The sequence below is a fragment of the Diuraphis noxia genome, unplaced genomic scaffold (assembly GCF_037042655.1).
Source record: "Diuraphis noxia isolate RWA-SAM2 unplaced genomic scaffold, SU_Dnox_SAM2 contig0002, whole genome shotgun sequence".
Classification (NCBI taxonomy): Eukaryota; Metazoa; Arthropoda; class Insecta; order Hemiptera; family Aphididae; genus Diuraphis; species Diuraphis noxia.
The window spans coordinates 18,693,150-18,700,512 of NW_028301712.1; the positions used below are offsets into that span (position 1 = coordinate 18,693,150).

At 26.0% G+C, this 7,363-nt stretch overlaps 1 non-coding gene across 1 annotated transcript; it reads left to right on the forward strand.

Moving 5' to 3' along the window:
• The first annotated feature begins 289 nt into the window (after nt 1–289).
• Nucleotides 290–371, forward strand: TRNAS-GCU (transfer RNA serine (anticodon GCU)). The gene has a single exon. It is a non-coding gene; the product is annotated as a tRNA-Ser (tRNA).
• Nucleotides 372–7,363: the final 6,992 nt, after the last annotated feature.

Genomic DNA, 7,363 nt, shown 5'->3' on the forward strand with positions numbered 1-7,363 from the left:
CTAAAAAATAAAAGCTGTGACAACTAGTACTACTGCAGAATCTATAGTATCTATCCTATCTATATTGTTCAGTTTATCCAGTTTTGCAATTTTTAGTTATAATTTAATAAACTTTTAGTTTCTATAATAAAACGCATTGCAGAATAATTCGATTTCATTCGATGCACAATTTTAGAATTTATCTATGGTTATTACGGGCAAACTGATGTAGTCGTATAATACACGTATACTTATTACATTACCTATTTTGGGTTATAAAATAGTTTGATTTCCCAACTATGTCTCATGTGACGAGGTGGCCGAGTGGTTAAGGCGTTGGACTGCTAATCCAATGTGCTCTGCACGCGTGGGTTCGAATCCCATCCTCGTCGAGGTCACGAAAATAAAAACTTGTTCGATATGCCTCGTACTCATCGAGCAATTTTTTTCACTGACGCCAACTTTCGTTCCACTGTGTTTTTCAATTTTTCAGTATTGATAAATATGCGTTCTCTTTAACACCAAGTAGTAATAAACAAAATTTTGGAGCCAAAACATATTATTAAAAGAATGTCATAATATTTTGATTTGTTTCGGGTTCAAACGCTTTTTTTATCTTTAATGTTTACTTTGAGCAATGGAACAATTTAATTATTGAAATCTAAATATTTTTTTCCCTAAAAAACGAATAGTAATAAATAATAATAGCATTAATAGCCAATAGGGTAATGTTGTATATTAGTTATATAGTATGCTGTCTATCTCACACTTGTTGTAATGTCGTCTATACGCATCTATCATCTAGTCATTTCAAGTTCCCACCGAATCGACGATCAAACTTTATCCTAGTCAAAGTCCACTTTTATTTCGATAATCATGATAATATATAATACCTACCCGCAGGGTGTAGAGTTGACGGTGACTAATAATTACAATATTACAATATTTTACTTCTTAAACTATTTTGTGATACACGATGGTCGATGGAAAATGAACATTTTTTTTATAAAAAAATAGATATACAGTTCATATTATTACAGTCATACAGATTATAATATAAATAATAGAACATTTTAAAGTTTTGAATACCGTTACATCGAATATTATGCAACGAATATTGAACAAAGTTTGAATTAATTTAAAGAGTTGGAATTTTTAATAGACAATGAAGTCCATGGGGTCAGATGCAACTATTATACGCGTGTTTAAAGGAAAAATAATTTATTTTAACTCTTCTTTGTGAACACTGTGCCTCTCTTAAAAAATAAAAGTCGAGTACTCGCATATGAGAAGTTTTATAACTTCGTAAACTGCATAGGTAGTTAAAAAAAATACAAGGCACGTCATCATCTTTGTTGCTATCATATTTAATAGAACGAAGCATGGTGGTGTCTAAAAATTGATAAAGACGATCCATTTGAATATTTCCTAAGATATGTTAAAAGTATATTGTAAATTATTGTAATACATAATAAATATTTTTTATAAATAATAAAATAATAAAAATTAATTATAGTATTGTTTTATAATTAGTTATTAGATTATTAGATAACAGCGTGCGATTTATATACCGTTTACGTAATGAATGATATTTTGTCAAAGTTTTTTTTTCTAACCCGCTGAGAATATATTTTTCATTTGAGGATCGAATTATGTAATATAATAATATATGTATTTCTACATTTATGTATTTATTGATATTTTAATGAAATGGTAGATTATATACGAAAAAACCACCTATGATAATAAAGAAGTTCCATTTTTCAAATAATTTTTAAGAAATTTCGATGTTTCAACCATAAGCTATTTTTAGAAATTTTTAGAAACAAGAAGCTAACCAAAAATAAAACTGTACATACTACATACATAATATTATTTATTTTGAATAATTTATTTATTTATTCTTACACTTTAGGCTACGGGCTTTACTGCTTTAGTGATCGTTGCGGATCAGTCACACTCACAATGCTCAAGGGACAACGCGGGATCCGAAACGTTCAAAATAATCAAGTTTAATTCGTTTTTCTTAAGACATTTAGTTAATGGGTTTTTTTATATTGAAAATGGACATTTTAGTTAATTCGATTTTTAATGAAATAATAAAAATATATATATATATATAATTTATTATCAATCAATTAAATAATTTAAATTAATGACTGGATGAATAAATAATAATAGTAATAAATCAACTTGTCGTTGACTCAAATTGAACGATTTGTATATTATTATGTAGTTTATTAAACTAAATTTTATTGTGTGAACTCAAAATAATTATCCATAGAAAAATGCTGAAATACTTTTACATAGGTACTTATTACATTTTAAATTATAATAAGTTTACACTGTACAGGTTATACATTTTTTCCTTATACTTCCATTTGCAGTACAATAATTACACAACGAATTTATTATTTTTCAGTTTCATTTATTTTAATAAATTACAAATTAAATCTCAACATCTAAGTATACCCTCTTGTTATTGGTTGAAAAGTAATTTGTAATGTACATAGAGAACAATATTGTTTAAGGTTTAAGTTTTATAGCTTATATTTTATTATTTTTTAACTTAATAACATTGTTTTGAAACAAAACAGGTGAATCAATATAGTACTCTATAGTGAACTCTAACTTCCGCATAGCGCCACAGCCAGTTGTTTGGAAATGATCAACTTCTGATATTTTAATATATCATAGTCTATTGTAAAATATTACGATATTATTAAGTAAATAAATATTATTATTAGTATATTAAATAATAAATAAACAATACAAATAAAATAATAAATATGTTAAACCTTAAAAATATTATTCTCTAAAATTTTTGTAATTGTTGATTTTACTCTAAGATAATTTAAATACATTGCAATAGTCAACAAATAGTGAGCTGACATCCAGTTTAATTATTGTGTTGACGAAAATCACTCTAATGCAAAATTATATTTATAATCATCTCGGTATTTACTAATAAATATTCAGGATTAACTTTGGTTTTCGTATAAATATAATCGATCATAAGAATATTAGATGGGGCTGCAGTCGATGAAAAAGTGGCTTTTACATTAAAAAGCCAGACAAAACTGAAGAAATTTGGTTTGATGGATTTTATTTTGAGAACGGATTATGATTGATTAATTATATTAAGTTAGAAAGATTCGATTTTTAATATCCTAAATATTATTGATAGTGTCATATAATGCACGTGAATACCTAAATATAAAAAAATATAATTTTTTTTTTATTTTTATTTATTGAGCGATGACCTTCAAAATGTATACAATGAAAATGATACACACGCACGCCAAGTTATTCTACAAAATATGATAGGCCGACAACTTCGTTTAAAACTAAAGATTAGATAACAATATGTTGACCCAAATTATGCGTAATTAGCTGGAGCACTTTATAGTTGGGTCACATTAAAGTTTCGCTGTGACCACTTTGGTATACCTAAATAATTTTTCCTTTAAACGGTTTTGGCGTAAGGAAAAAATATCTTGGCTTAAAGATAAAAAATAAATTTACCAACCCTATAGGACAGATAGATTTGTTTACCTGTTATATAAACTAGTCTATAGTCTATCTATTTATTTGGACATGTATCCAGAGACGGCGTATATACTTACATTGATGTTGAAAAATAAATAATGTATACGCTTCACGACCAATATGAAACATAAAAATTCAAAATCATAGGTGGAAATAACCTGGAGAAAAACTAGCAGTGATGTCTTTGAAGATTTATAATATAAGCAATGAAAATAAAGACATGCATATAAATTTAAATTTTTATCTATAAAAAGAATCAACTTTATAAGTGAACAGTTTCGGATCAACCTTTAGACGAGGTTGGCACGTGACTAGGGCTAGATAACACTATAACCGCCGGAGCGGACTATTTTTTTTAAATTTAAAATTTTTCTTTTACAATGAGCTATTAAAAAATCTTATGCTTAGGGCTATGCTCGGTCTTAATCCAGCGATATATAAGTGAACTGAATTCTACATCAAGAATATCATATTATATTAAAAACATATAAATTATGGATGTATTATATACCTAAAATAGCATTTTTTTTAGCAACATTTCCCAAACACGAGAGTCTTAGATTATTTAATATTTTAATTTATTTACGGTGAATGAGTATTTTGAAATTGTTTTCGGGTAAATGATGAATACATTATGTATATATGAATTTAGTTTAATAGACGCTCATCCATAATTATGCAGTAAATGGTAACCACGGAGGCTAATTTCACTTATTCCATCGGCTATGCATTTTTTGTGAGAAGTCAAAATGTAACTTGTATAGGGTTTTTTTTTCAATGTCCTTAAGTTATAATTATAATTATATATTATTTTTTATTCTTAAATTAATACACGATTTTTTCAAAAACCATACACTTAAAAATGTGGTAGTTAAATTAATTCCTAACTAAGATGTTACATACTAAAAACTAATTTTAATCTTTTTTTTAATTAAAAACATAATGGAGCGTCGATTTAAATATTCAGCGTTGAGCATTAAACATTGTTTTAGCTTTGTTAAGCATTAAAAAAAGCAACAAATTATAAACAGTAAAATTATAGTACTTAGTTATTTCATTGAAATTTATTAATGTTTCATTTAAAATCAATATATCTCATTTTAAAACTGTTTAAATTTTAAATTTTAAAGTTGTATGAAATCTATTGTTAGTACCGATATTTCGGTTGTTTTAAGAATATAATAGTATTTAAGTTAATTTGAGATTGTTTTATGGTTTAATGCGTAGGATTTAAGTAGGATAGTTGTTACTTTGTTAGCTAGTTGAATGTAACTCGTTAAAAACTCGTTGATTAAAAAAAATAAACTTGATACTTTTTTTCTAAAGAATTACAATATTTTTAAGAATGCTTGTTGTCAACTTTACTTATTTATGAAAATTAATTTAAAAATAAATAATGTTATAATAACGTTAAACAACTAAAAGTAACAATAAAAATGATATTAATCAAAAACAAAATGTATTGTTGTTTTAACTCCAAGAAGAGTTTAGGTACTTATACATAATGGCGTAAAAAATATGATAATGTGAAAACGACCATCACCCAACCGCGGGAAATGAAAATCGACGGCGAATGTGTATTTGTAGTTAAAAACAAAATGAGAGCCATGCAAAGAAATAGAATGCAATTTAATTAAGTAATAGGATTTTTAGAGTTCCTGCATAAAATTTAAGATTTTTTTGTAAATTTTAAAATTTGGCCAATATGTTTTTTTTTTTTAATTCCTGATCATTGTCAAAATATGACATTGGCCCTTCTTGCACAAAGCCACAGTTATATTGTTATAATTAAAAAAATAAATATATCGTCCGTAAATAAAATAAAATCGCGAAATCGTACTTTTTTCTCTTTTAACCACTTTTATTTCGAGTACCGTTTCGAAAATCGAAAAATGACCTTTCTAAAGTACCAGCTCAAGAACATAACCTTTCAGAAAAAATGCTACACTTGATATTTTTAAGCAAGTTTAAAGGTAGAAAAAGTGTTTACAGAATAAAAAATAAAAATAAATAAATACCATTGTAAAACCAATACATTCCTCGCTCCGCTCAGAATCTAAAAATTAAAATAATAGGTTATAATTATACGTAATTTGTGGTTTAAGTTTTTGATCCAAATCTGGATGATGGGTTGTAACATACTTTTAAATGTTTAAAGGTATAGTTCTTATCTTTTTTAACTAAGTTAGAACTATTTTATTAGTGTTGATATTTGTATTAAACAACAAAGAATCAATAACGGACGAGTTTTATTAGTAAATTGTTGATTTAATATTATATTATTTTAACATTACGTAGATACTAGCTCTATTTCCCATCAATATTTAGATAAATCTCACCTCGAATGTAGTATGCATGATAAATAATGTTATGTTTTTACTTGAGTGAAGATGTTATAAGTTAGGTGGATGGTATCCATTTAATATTATACATACAGATCGCATTCTTAAGGTTGGCATATTTAAATTGAATTTATATTCAACTTATGTAAGGTGGTTGCCGTCGTGATAAATGCGAGACGAAACGCATGAGAAGACTTGTGTGTATAGTGAATTTTGTACCCGACTAGCACACGCATTTAACTTCAAGTATAATTTCAGGCTTAGAACACTGGTCGGACATTCAGAGGCAAACTCCCAAAGGAGAAATAAAATGGTGACACTTTATTTAAAAGTTAATCATAGTTCATCTTAATTTTTGTAATAATCTGTAAATTGAACCCTCGAAAGCAGCAATGTACCTAATTTGCCGATTTAAAACGCCGTGTAAGTGTATTATTGAATTTTGAAAATATCTTATTTCTATCATATAGGTACTTAATGCGTACAGCGTACACTGTGAAAAATAAATATATATCCGAATTTTAACAAGGTTGTTGGTTTAAAATGTTTAACTAAAACTGTGATAGATATATTCAGTTCAACGTGACTTAACAATTCTAATATAAATCATGACACAAATGATTTTATTAAATAGATTCGACCTTTCCCCCTATGCAATCATGTTAGAATAAAAATCGTATACTCATGCATTTAAACCACGTACGATGGTGACTAGGAAGTTTAAAGTTTTATGAAAATAATCAATTACGTTGGGTAATGTAATACGGTTAGGTTATCCGTAGGTAGTACGGATAACTTTTTAAGAACAAAATAAGTATATAATTTAATATTTTAAATAGCTATGGGAATAATGAGGATAAAAATATTTAAACCAGAAAATAATTTAAAATTGATGAAAAATAAATACATTTTACAGCGTTATCATATTTAATAAATAAAAAACTCATTTCATTTTCAACATTTTCGAATCCTCTTCAAGTATTAAAGTACAAACTACTCAGAAATATATCACTTTCATACTTGTTTTTGTTTATATATTTTTAAATTTTCAGTTATTATAATAGGGAAAGATACTAATTAATAACTTTAATAAGAAATGAGAAATAAGTTTATTGTTAACCTAAACAATAGCTATTATATTATATTAGGAATGCATATTTGGTAACATATTTAACTATAAATTATTATTATAATGGTATGCCTAGAAATTGTATAATTTTTAATTCATGAATAAAAATTAAAAAAAAAAAATCATTATAATTAAACTTTAGGTTTGGCTTGTATTAGTATATTTATTATTAATAAAAAAAAAACTTTCTCTTTTCTTTATGATGTATAATAAAAATGAAAACGTAAAATTGAAATATTTAAAACATTTTAATCATTAAATTCTGAGCGAAGAATGTATTGATTTTACTATGATGTGTTTTTTCTGTCTTTCATCACATTTTAAGACTAAAAATTATCCGATTCACTACTTCAACATTTTTTTC